Raw genomic sequence first — 12,030 nt, forward strand, 5'->3', positions numbered from 1 at the left:
ACCACATTTTAAATGTGTAGCCATTTATAGTGACTGTTTGTGTGGAATAATTAATCTGATTGTTAGTTGGTTCTAAATAGTTTCTGCCTAATAGTAGGTCATATTTTTCTGAAAAGTTGTGAATATAGAATGTTTGTTTAATGGGACAAAGTTTGATTGACTGCAATGAAACGCTTTGGTTCAACGTTATAATGCCATTAATAGTGTCGACCTTACTTTAGAAGGTTTGATTGGGAAATTAAAGAAATTTTGTTTCATAATATTAATTGACGAACCAGTGTCTACTAAGCATTTGAGAGTAATATTATTCATTGTAATTTTTAAGAGTGGGTTTCCTCTTCCCCTGAATCGATTTCTGATTCCGAGGCTGGTTGAATAAAATTTTCGCATCCTGTATCCATTCTGTATTGGGCACTATCACTTTCTCTCTGTAGTTTGACGGGAGGGTTTGGGGCACTATTATATCTTTGTTGAAAATTTAATGGATTCTGGACTCTACCTGTATTTAATTTTTGTGCGAGTTCTCTTGCTAACTTTGGATTTGGTTCTCAGGGCGAGACCCCGAGAGAGTAGTGCTTGGATTTGATTTAATTGTATAGCATTGTTCACAAAATTTTGATAATTTCCCTTATTCTTAGAGGTTTGGGGTTGGATTGAGTTAAGATTGGAATTATTTTGGGGTCTCGTTCTGTCATTGAAAGTTATTTCGTATTCACCTTCTTGTTGTGCTATTTGTTTGAGTTTAGATACTGTCGTAATGTCAAATCTAGCAAGAGTCATAAATAACCTATCGGGCAATTTTCTCATGATTACATCTATGATTGTATTATTGATATCATATTCTAGCATAAGTTTATTCGATATCGTGAATGATTTTATTTCTAATTCTTCGACGAACTTACGGATACTTCCGCTGAAGGGTGTGTTGTAAAGACGACGTAGTAGTTCTTCACATGGTGTTTGAGTTTTATATTCGCTGATGAGCACATTCCTTATGGTTGGCCAGGTTGTTGCCCCGGATAACTGGGATACTCATTGAGCATCTCCTGCAAGTTGCATCTCAATTGCGCTGAAGAATACATGCCTTTGCCTGGTGTTCGTTGATGGATCGATCCTTCGGATAAAGGCACTGAGTTCTTGGGTATTATCGCTGAATGTTGATGTTGATTGAGATGGGATTCCGATAACAGTTTGACTTGGTCGGTTGCCATGGTTCATGATTTTATTTTTATTTTTGTTTTTACACTTTTATTGACCGTATGCAGTAGGTTTGACTATTGTGTCAACTACCCATTATACGTAGTTCTTTTGCAGATAAAATGAGTTAATTGTATTACGATATTACGTTAGCGCCGATTCGCGAGGTTCAATCTTAAAAGATACGCTTGGTCGTACAAGGATCTTTTGTCACTAGATTGATATTTTTAAACAAATCATTTATATTTATCCTACCGACTGCGCCATTTACGAATTCAGACCGAGAGTTTAATAAAAAAAAGAACACAGTTAAGTTCTTTATGTATTATTAAACGGTTTTATTATTTCCGATAAAGGAAGAATCAGAGCCTTTGGCTTATCACTAGGTTGGATAATGGACTTCGAAGTTGAAGTGGGCTTAGCTGTGTTATCGCGATTGATAGCGTACTCAGAACTGATCTAACTACTGTATGGGGACATGTTTGGGTTTATATAGGCGGATTGGGATAGCTTAAGAGCGAAGCTTATGAGAATAAAGTTATCAACGTCTATTCTCCCGAAAAGAGAGGTGTCTATTCTCCCGTTAAGAGAGGAGCTCCCGAAAAATAGGAGTAATTTGAGAATCCTGAGACGATTGTGTGGGCGGAAGTTTTTGTTATTTCAGTTGGCTCGCCAAGTGATCGAATGTTTAGGGGACGTGGACGTTGGCTCGCCCCAGAGTCTAGACTTTGGACTTCGGACTTTTGCACTTTGCTTGTGCGTAAATGACAGCTAAGCATAATCGAAGGGCTCTCGATCTTTGATTACATTTCGTACTTAGACATTAATGTGTGTATGTGTGATTGTTTACAATAGTGAGTGTTGTTGTGGTTGGGGAGTTGTGGGTGGAGATATGTTACTATATACATATTTGTAATAAAAAATTTATTCTCATTTTATACCCCAAACTGCCCAGTTTTTTTAAAGCTTTCCTCCCTCGGCCACAGGATTGTAAGTAATGCGCATCGTTTTTTGCATCGTCATACGAGCTGGGAACTGCCCAGAGCAAAAATGTCGGAGTGTTTTACTCTAAAGACTTGTAGTCGCCTGAGAATCTAAGGTCGCGCCAAGAAAATCCATCTAAGCAAGGAAAAACTTCACAACAATGAACGCAACTACAAACAATACTAAGATCAATGAGGCTGCAAGGCAAGCCAAACATGTCTGGCGGCAGCTCAGAAAAGGAGCTTCATAAATGGAGTCTACGCTGAAGTGCACCGAGGGATTTCAGAGGGTTGTAGAGCAAGGATAGGAAAAGATCCTGGATATCTACAACCAACTCCTGGAACTGCAGATGACAAGTCGCAGGATACGCCCGGACCGGAAACTGTTGTTCCGATACCAGGAACGACAACCAGGAGTGGGATAGACGCGTAATCGACAGGTGCGATCCAGCACTGGGAATTATTGGTCGGGAGGAACACCTCCTACTACTGCAGACCTTAACCTTTCGATAACAAAGAAACAAAAAAGGGAAAACAAGTTGGAGAATCTATATTATCAGTATGCATTATCAATTATATCTATATATAAATATATATTGATACACAAGTGTATCAATTACAAATAGAAAACCACTCAAACCTAGATATCAAATCTATTATGCATTAACAGGCTTGAAGCTATTACATACACCTTCTGTGTAAGATGTGTTAGATGGCTAAGAGTATATCTCAGCCAACGCTTTGTTCCCCAGATCCGAAAACTGAAACCAATTCTGTCAGCTTCTACGCTCACGGTTGAGGAAATCGACGATGCTCGTTTTTTAAGCCTAATACATTCTCAGAATAGCTTCACAACCGAACGACAAATGTTGGAGAACAAGAAGCTAGTGTCAACTCGTCATCATTTCGGACACTTTCCGCCATGGTTTGCGAGAAGGACCTTCTCCGCGTCGGGAGCCGATTGTTCATCTCGCTACTCTCCGAAGATGTGAAGCACGCCATAATTCTGCCAAAACATCATCGCATTTCTCTGCTCATCCTGGAGCACAAGCGAGAGAAAATTCACCTTCACCCTGGGGTCGCAGCACTATTTGTATTTGTTCGCCAAAAACTTAAGCTTTATTTTTGTAGATCCCAAGCGACCGTTTTATTGTAACTGATCATTTGAAACTATAAATAGCATACCAAATATTTCCCTAAGTCCCTAGCAAACATGTGGAGGCGTTAGCAGCTTCGCAGCGGCCGTCAGCAGCGGGGAAGCGGCGAAGTGCTGATGTCGCACTTTAACCGTTCGTTGGCGTTGATGGCAGCGGACACTATGCAGACCTCTGGTCAGCATTTTGGGCACTTGTGTTTACCCAGAAGCAATGTAGGAAAACAAGATGTGGGAGAATCGCTTGTAGGGCAATAACTTGCATGCTGTTGAGGCAATGACCTTTTTTATTGACTTTGAGAAGTGGTGTGACAATTTATAAACACGGTAAAGTAAATGTTTCAATTGATATTTCAGTTTTATTTCAATATATTTTGCCACACAGGACTGTAGTGTATAAAACGAACGGCGGTACTGCCAGTACCGAACCGATTAAGATTTAAAGTGCATCACAGCATTACCGGTGTGATCAACACTTAATTTGTAACTGACCTTGCTATGCAGAAGGCAAATGCGCAAATTTCACAAAATAAAGACTTAAACAGTTGTGCTCGCTCTCTATTGAGAGAGAGAAACATAGCATAAAGGGGAATGCAAAATCTATTGCTGCACAGAGCAATACGATTAGCTTTCAAAGCGAACGGTCGTGTTTTTTTTGCTCCCCGGTTTTTATTTTGTGTTTGTCAAACCAGCCGAGGTTTTTAAATAATTTTCTATAATAATTATATATCTAAACATAATTATTAAAGATCCGTTCGCTTCGCGAGTGATTCTTTTGTGATTTGTGCAGTAGTTTAAACAAATATACAAAGTAGTTTGCATTTTTCGTCTCTTTGTTTTGTTTACTCTCCCTTTTTGTGCGTTGTTCGCAGTGGTGTTTGGTGTTGTTTTTTTTTGCATGCACATAAACTGCACTTTTCGATCTCACTCTCTCTCTCTCTTTCGCTCTCCCACACAAAATCTAAATTTCTCAGCGTGCTCTCGTGTGGTTCTTTTAACAGCTCGCTTGAAAGTTTTGGTTTTGTATTTTCGTGCACGCACAGTGGTCTGATTTCATTTAAACATGGAAACCGTAAATGTTGTCTGCTTTTATAAAAATTGTTGCCAGGTTATAAAACCTGAGCAGCCAAAAATGACTTGTTGGCTATGTGATAGAATGGTGCATACTAAGTGCGCTGGTTTTAATGGCCGTACAAGTGATGACCTAGCAAAGGGTAAAAATCTAAATTACTGTTGTGATGTTTGCCTTGTGGTTGCGGTCGAGATGAAATCGTTTATGCGCCAAACTAAAGGTGGCTTGAAAGAACTGATCAACAGTTTTGGCGTAGCTAGAGATAGTTTTCGTCGAGCCGATGATCTTCTTTCCGTGCTTAATTCACAGTTTAATGGCCTTAAGCTATTAGATGAATCTCCAAAGCGCAAAAAAGCCGCTGGTGGTAGGCTGCCTAAGGCCCCGCAACCACGGGCAAATGATCAACAGGACTCCACAACTGATCAGCTGTCAATCGCAGCAAATCCACATATGCTGCTAAGATCGGCAGCTAAAAAAGATTCGGAGCAATCCGATCAATCAGCTCTGGATGGACCCCACCCTGTGATTGCTAAAAATTCCGAATTGTCTGCACTGGTTTCTCAACCAGTGATTCCACCTGTCTCGATTAGTTTACCACCACAAGGGAACATTGAGTCCGGACTACCGGCACAAGTTGGCGCTTCAGAAATACAATCTGCAGCACCAAAACCCCTCGCGGTGGTTCCACTAAAGAAACAAATTTTTGTTTCTCGGCTTTCCCCTGATCAAACATCGTCGGATGTATTGTCTTATATACAAGACAAAACAAAAGCCGATAATATAAAAGTGGAAAAATTTAACTTCTCTTACGCTAGGGACATATCATCTTTCAAGATAACTGTCCCAAACGAGCTCTTTTCGACCATATGTTCGGGTGATTTTTGGCCGAATAGTATGGTGGTAAAAGAGTTTGAAGCTGAGATCAAAAATAAGAAAAAGGTGCCCGTGGGAATTAAACTTCCCTCACGTGGCCAGACCACTGCACCATCCGCCTCTTCATCTTCTTCCTCTTCAAAAAACTAACTACAAAACTTACTATCTCCTATCAAAATGTTAGAGGCTTGCGTAGTAAATTAATCAAATTGTATTGTGATAGTCTTTCATTTGCATCCCATATTATAGTGCTCACAGAGACTTGGTTAAAGCCGGAGATACTTAACTCCGAAGTCTTCCCAGGTATGTACACTATATATAGGTTTGACCGTCCCTCCAGACGGGGAGGTGGAGTCTTAATTGCGGTTAGATCTACCCTCGCGTCGGAGGAGTTACTTTTGGACGATTCCTGTAACTCGGAATTCGTATGTGTAAAGCTGTCTTTTTCCGACAGATCAGTTTATATTACGTGCTCCTATATTCCGACATCTTCTGAATTCCCAGAATATCAGAATCATCTGTCCGCTATCCAGTCCATCTTGAATAAACTTTCTGACAGGGACCAATTGGTAGTTCTATGTGATTTTAATATACCTGGCACAATGTGGTCCCCAGAAAAACAATCGAATATCCTTCTCCCTTTAGCACAACATGACTTTATTGACGGCTTGCTCGACTTATCGCTGTCGCAAGTTAATTATATTCCAAATTCTCTTGGTCGACTTTTGGATCTATGTTTTGTAACAAGTCCTGAATGTGTGTTTCTGTCCAGGGTAGTACCTCTTACTCAACCTGAAGATCAATATCATCCTACTTTCGAGGTGGAAATCGACTTAGGTACGGTATTAAAAGTAAATTCAGAGAAGTCAACAAAACGAATTCCCTGTTTTCGCAAGGCAAATTTTCGGAGGCTAAACAATTTTATAGCTGGCTTTAATTGGTCCGATCTTTACTCCTGCAACATAATGGCGGATGCGATTAATATGTTTTATACCGCAATTAAATCATTTTTTGACTCTTGTGTTCCGATGTACTATCCGTCAATCTCTAAACCTCCTGGTTTAATAAAGAGTTGACACACCTAAGAAATGTAAAGTCCAGACTCTATATGAAATTTAAAAATACCGGTTCTCAGTCCATCCTTTGTAAATATTTAAGCGCTCGGTTAAACTTTACCGTGCTTAATGCTCAGTGCTACAGAAATTATTTAAACCGTTGTAAGTTCCAATTTGCACAGGATCCGAAACAGTTTTATAATTTCGTTAGCACTAAGCGAAAAACAAGTTCTCACCCTTCCTCGCTATTTTTTGAAAACACTACGGTTACATCGGATCAGGCAATAGCCGATCTATTCGCCAAGTTTTTTCAAACAACATATTCAACTTTACCTCATTCCGAACAGCCATACTCTTATGCGGTATCTAAGTCGAATCTAATATTTTGCCCCACTATAAACGAAAGCTCACTGCTAAACGATCTTCAGCGTGTTAAACCGGTCTATTCGCCAGGTTCCGATGGAATCCCTGGCCGTGTGCTCAGATTCTGTGCGGAAGCCTTGTGCAAGCCTCTACTGAAACCTTATCTTTGGAATCTTCACAATTCCCTCATATATGGAAGGACCCCTTTGTGATTCCTCTTCACAAAAAAGGTAGCAAACTGGATGCAAGCAATTACAGAGGAATCTCTAAATTGTCGGCTATCCCAAAACTTTTCGAAAATGTTATCACTCCTCATTTGCAGCACCTTTGTAGATCAATCATATCACCGTGTCAACACGGTTTTATGAAACGCAGATCTACAACCATTAACCTTTTGGAGCTAACTTCTTTCGTAATAGAGGGTTTCAAAAATAATCTTCAAACAGATGACATCTACACTAATTTCAGTAAAGCATTTGACTCTGTTAATCATTACCTTCTAATAAAAAAACTAGATCTTACAGGTTTCCCTGTTGATCTTCTAAATTGGATTTCAAGCTATCTGAATGGCAGGACACAACAAGTTCTCTTTAAAAATTCGTTATCTTCTATTCTCCGAGTCACATCCGGTGTCCCACAAGGGAGCCATCTTGGTCCGCTTCTTTTTACCTTATTCATTAACGACCTCCCCTTAATAATAAAACATTCGCGTGTACTTATGTACGCAGACGATGTTAAATTATGCCTCCAGTACAAGGACACTTCTTGCCATTTGGACTTACAATCCGATTTAGACCGATTTCAAATATGGTGCCGTGATAACATATTAGACTTAAATGGCTCCAAGTGTAAAGTTATGACCTTTTGTCGTGCCAACCCAATACGCACGACTTACACTCTAAGTGGGTGCCCTCTGGACAGAATAACACGAGTTGATGATCTTGGTGTTCTTCTGGACCCAAAACTAAAATTTTCTGACCATATTTCGTCTATTGTCAATAAGGCCAGGGGTGTGCTTGGTTTTATAAAAAGGTGGTAACGAATTTGATGACCCTTACTTGACTAAAACCTTATTTATTTCGTTAGTCCGTCCGATTCTCGAGTACGGATCACCTTTTTGGAGTCCACAATACGCAGTCCACTCGGACCGCATTGAATCGGTCCAAAAAAACTTCTTACTTTTTGCCTTGCGGCGCGTAAATTGGGATGCAAACCATATATTACCTCCTTATTCCAGTAGACTACTTTTAATTAATTTACCATCCCTAGCTAACCGTAGAACTATGCTTGGAACAGTCTTTATTTGTAAGCTTATTCGTGGGGATGTTGAGAGTCCCGACTTGATTAGTCGGCTTAACTTCTCGGTTCCAAGTAGAGTCACTAGAAACTATATACCCCTTATCTTAAATCATTGTAGATCTAATTATGAGTTGCATGACCCTTACAGAGTTTTATGTTCTGACTATAATAGACTTTATCCTATTATCTGTAATCTTGACTCTCTGCCGCTATTAAAGCAATCGATATTATCTTTTCTATTACATAATTAGATCCTACTAACACTAATATTTATTTATTATTTAACATTATATTCATTTCCTCGTTCCTATTCTATTTTTTATATCGCGTCTATATTTTCTCGCGAATCGAGCCGTACGATACACGGCAGCGCCCCTCGGTCGGTTGGGCGGGAGGTGTGGCCGTGGGACCCGTGCGTAAAAAAAAAAAAAAAAAAAAAAAAAAATGTAATTAGAGTGATAAAATAAACTAACTCAAATTTATGATGAGCTGCTGCTGGCTGCGGGCTGCATAACCAAACATCCTCCCCCCGTTGGAGGACACGGGCTGACAACATCATCCTGTTTGGTTAGAACGAAAAGTTTAGCGACTGATCTATTGAAGATTCCAGTGGCAGTTTTGAGAACAGCAACTCGTACGACGCCATCGGGTCCAGGGATCAGATTGATTACTCGATCTAGTGGACATTTGAGGAGTGGCAGGTTTTCGTCTTTTACTAAAACGACATCATCGATTTGAACATCTGTCTTCTGTGCTCGCCATTTGGAACGTTGCTGAAGAAGCGTTAGATATTCACGTCTCCACCGGCTCCAGAATATTTGCTGGTAGTAGATGATTCGCTGCCAGCGATCCAATCAGATGAGATTTAATTTTGTTAGATCAGGCTCAGCAAACAAGGCCCGGGGGCCCATGCCTAAGAAGTGCGCTGGCTTTAGTACTTCAAGGACGTCAGGGTGTTCTGAAAGAGAAACTAAAGGTCTTGAATTAATTATTGCCGCAATGTGGCAAATAAGCGTGCGCAGGTCATCAGCGGGCAAAACGGCAGGGCCAACAGCTCGGTAAAAATGATGCTTTGCTGTTTTGACAGCCGCCTCCCAGAGGCCTCCAAAATGCGGTGATCGACAGCGGAAGACAAACGGAATTCATGTACTGCAGTTTGATGTGATGTGTTCAGGAACAAATGCTTAAGATCCTTCAGCTCATTCCGCGCGCCGACAAAATTGGTGGCGTTGTCCGACCATATGCGTGCAGGCTTTCCACGAGTCAGTATAAATCGACGCAATGCATTATGAAATGCAGAAGTGGAGAGATCCTAAACCAGCTCAAGGTGAACAGCCTTTGTAGAAAATCAGATAAAGATGCAGATATAGCACTTGATGGGTGCTTTGTTCCGAACAGGATTTTTGTAATAAAATGGGACGCAAAAGTCCAGACCAGTGACCTTGAAGGAATGTGAAGCTGTTACGCGGTCCTCAGGAAGATCACCCATAATGTGACAAGCTATATGTGGCTTGGCTCGAAAACATATGGAGCGAGACAAGATTCTGCCCAGTGCGATTTGTCTTCTTGAAGATAGTCTGGACCATGCGACCAAAGACTTGACTCGAATAGCTCACTAGGAAGTGCCCCTCTGGAAAGTATGTCCGCTGGATTGCAGGCTGTAGGAACATATTACCATTCTATGGCATTTGACAGCTCCTGGACTAAAGAGATACGATTAGAAATAAAAGTTTGAAAGCGCGAAGACTCATCTCGAATCCAGGACAGCACCACAGCAGAATCTGACCAGCAATAAACAGGGCATAAAAATAAGACAAGTTGCAGGACTTCCTGCATTAGTTGAGCCAGTAATACAATTTGGAAACCGTGAGGGTCTTCAATAGGGCAACACGAGATGTAGATGCATCCTCCATATGCGTCAATGCTGGCATCACTGAATCCATGAATTTCGACCACGCTATTGGGTACCAGTGCGAGACGAGGAAACTGCAGTTTCTGGGTGAGACAGATATCAGCAGACAACTTAAGCTACGCAGAAGGAAGCGCCGAAGCTAAACTTTCGTCCCAGTCAAATTTTTCTCTCCAGATTTTCTGCAGCAGATTTTGGCCTTCGTTATGACGCGGCAGATAAGACCAAGATGGTCGTAAAAGCGAGAAATTGCAGACAGGTCTAAGCGCTTGCTGGATTTTAGAACTGCTTTCATGGGCGATGTGGAGAATAGCAGAATATCCGAGATGGAATCCCAGGCGATTCCAAGAGTTTTGTTAATGTCGCTGCCATCATCAAATTTGAGAAATCGGGAATCTGCTTAAAAGTACCAGGATCATTTGAGCACCATTTTCTTGATTTAAAATTACCTTTATCCAGTAATACTATGGTCCGTCGCATGATCTCCGAGTCTTCTTCGGTTGAGTTACCTCCTGTGTCAAGGTTATCGACATAAAAGTCTCGTAGAAGAATTTTAGCGCCAATTGGAAAGGACGCTTGTTCGTCTTCTGCTAGCATGGTGGTTGACGGTTGGTGGGTGACGGTTTCAAGCTTAAATAATTGATGCGGCAAATAAAATTAAAATAAAATTAAAATACTCGTAAATAAAGGCTGAATACTTTTCATTGAGCTGGCGATGGCGTACAAGTTTGTTTTCCAGACTTAAAAAAGGGCTTGTCGATAGGAATCTCCTAACACTTCCGGGCTGCGCTTTGCAGGAAGTCGAACTGCATATTCTTCAGATGGAAGCCTAGAAAAGATAGACTTGAAGTGGACCTCGCAGTCGAGTTTTTCTTTTGTGCTCTTACAGACGGATTCAGCAATGGTTTCTGTCTCCCAAAATTTACCCACCAGTTCCTCCAGACGGATGCCATTTGATTTAACGGTCAATGATGAAGCCTTGTTAGAGTTGGAGCCACCACCAGTGACAATCCATCCAAAACGATTGGCCATCGGCCAATTTTATTTGGCCTACACACGTCAATTTTCAAGTCAAGTCAATTTTTTGCGGCCTGAAGAATTGGGGATCGGCCAAGCGAAGATTAGCTGGTATTTCCCAGTCTTCAGAGTTTACAGTTAGGTTGCGCTGGTTGTCCGTGATAGTAGTAGCTACCAAAGCTGCGATATTGGCAACGAAATCTGAAGTTTGAGATTGGTATTCTAATTGCCATTGAGCAAAAATGTAGTAATTTGTTCTGCTTACTTCCACAAATACGACAGCGATCGGCATTACAATGTCGTAGGTGATGTCCACCCTTAAGGCAGTTTTGGCATAAAGCCAACCTTTTTGCCTCCTGTAAGCGATTTTGATGCGACAGTTTTCTGAATTGTGGGCAATCAAAAATTATGTGGTCTACAGCATTGCAGACAGGGCAGCAAGCGACAGAGGTAGTGGCGACAAATGAATTTCTAGAGTTGTTGATGGCTTTCCAAGGTTTTACAACCTGGGGCATTATTCGAAGGGCAACACTGGTACGTTCGATGTTTTCAAATTTCTGGCATCTTGTCTCCAAAGAGTTGACAAATTCACTACAGACGGGAAGCGACCTTTTGGAGAATACCATAAACGAGAATACACTCGGATATTTGCACAGGGGTGCCTATTTTGTGAAGTGCCCGTAAACGCAAATTATTTTGGACGGACAGTTCACGCAGCTTTACAGAAGATGAACACTCTACTTTTGGTAGGTTCATGATCGCCGAAATGTGAGACTCGAAAATAAGCCGCTTATTGTAGTAGCGCTTGTCCAGCAACTCCATGGCAGCCGGGTAATGTGCATCAGTAACCTCTAAAGCAACAACGGCATCCAAAGCGGGACCACTTAGGCAAGACTTACGGTGTTGAAACTTCTCCATGTCAGCCAGTATTGGGTTTTAATCGAAGTCATAAAATCTGTGTATTCAGTATAATTTCCACTAAAGGTTGGTAGCGTGAGGTTAGGCACATTCGGTCGTCAAAATAAAAAACCAAGAGGCCACTCAGTACCTGGATCTTGACTCATAGTTGAACAAGCAATCTCTCGCACTTTGCGTCTACTGAGTTCCGT

This window comes from Drosophila sechellia, chromosome 3R, assembly GCF_004382195.2.
Source record: "Drosophila sechellia strain sech25 chromosome 3R, ASM438219v1, whole genome shotgun sequence".
Lineage (NCBI taxonomy): Eukaryota > Metazoa > Arthropoda > Insecta > Diptera > Drosophilidae > Drosophila > Drosophila sechellia.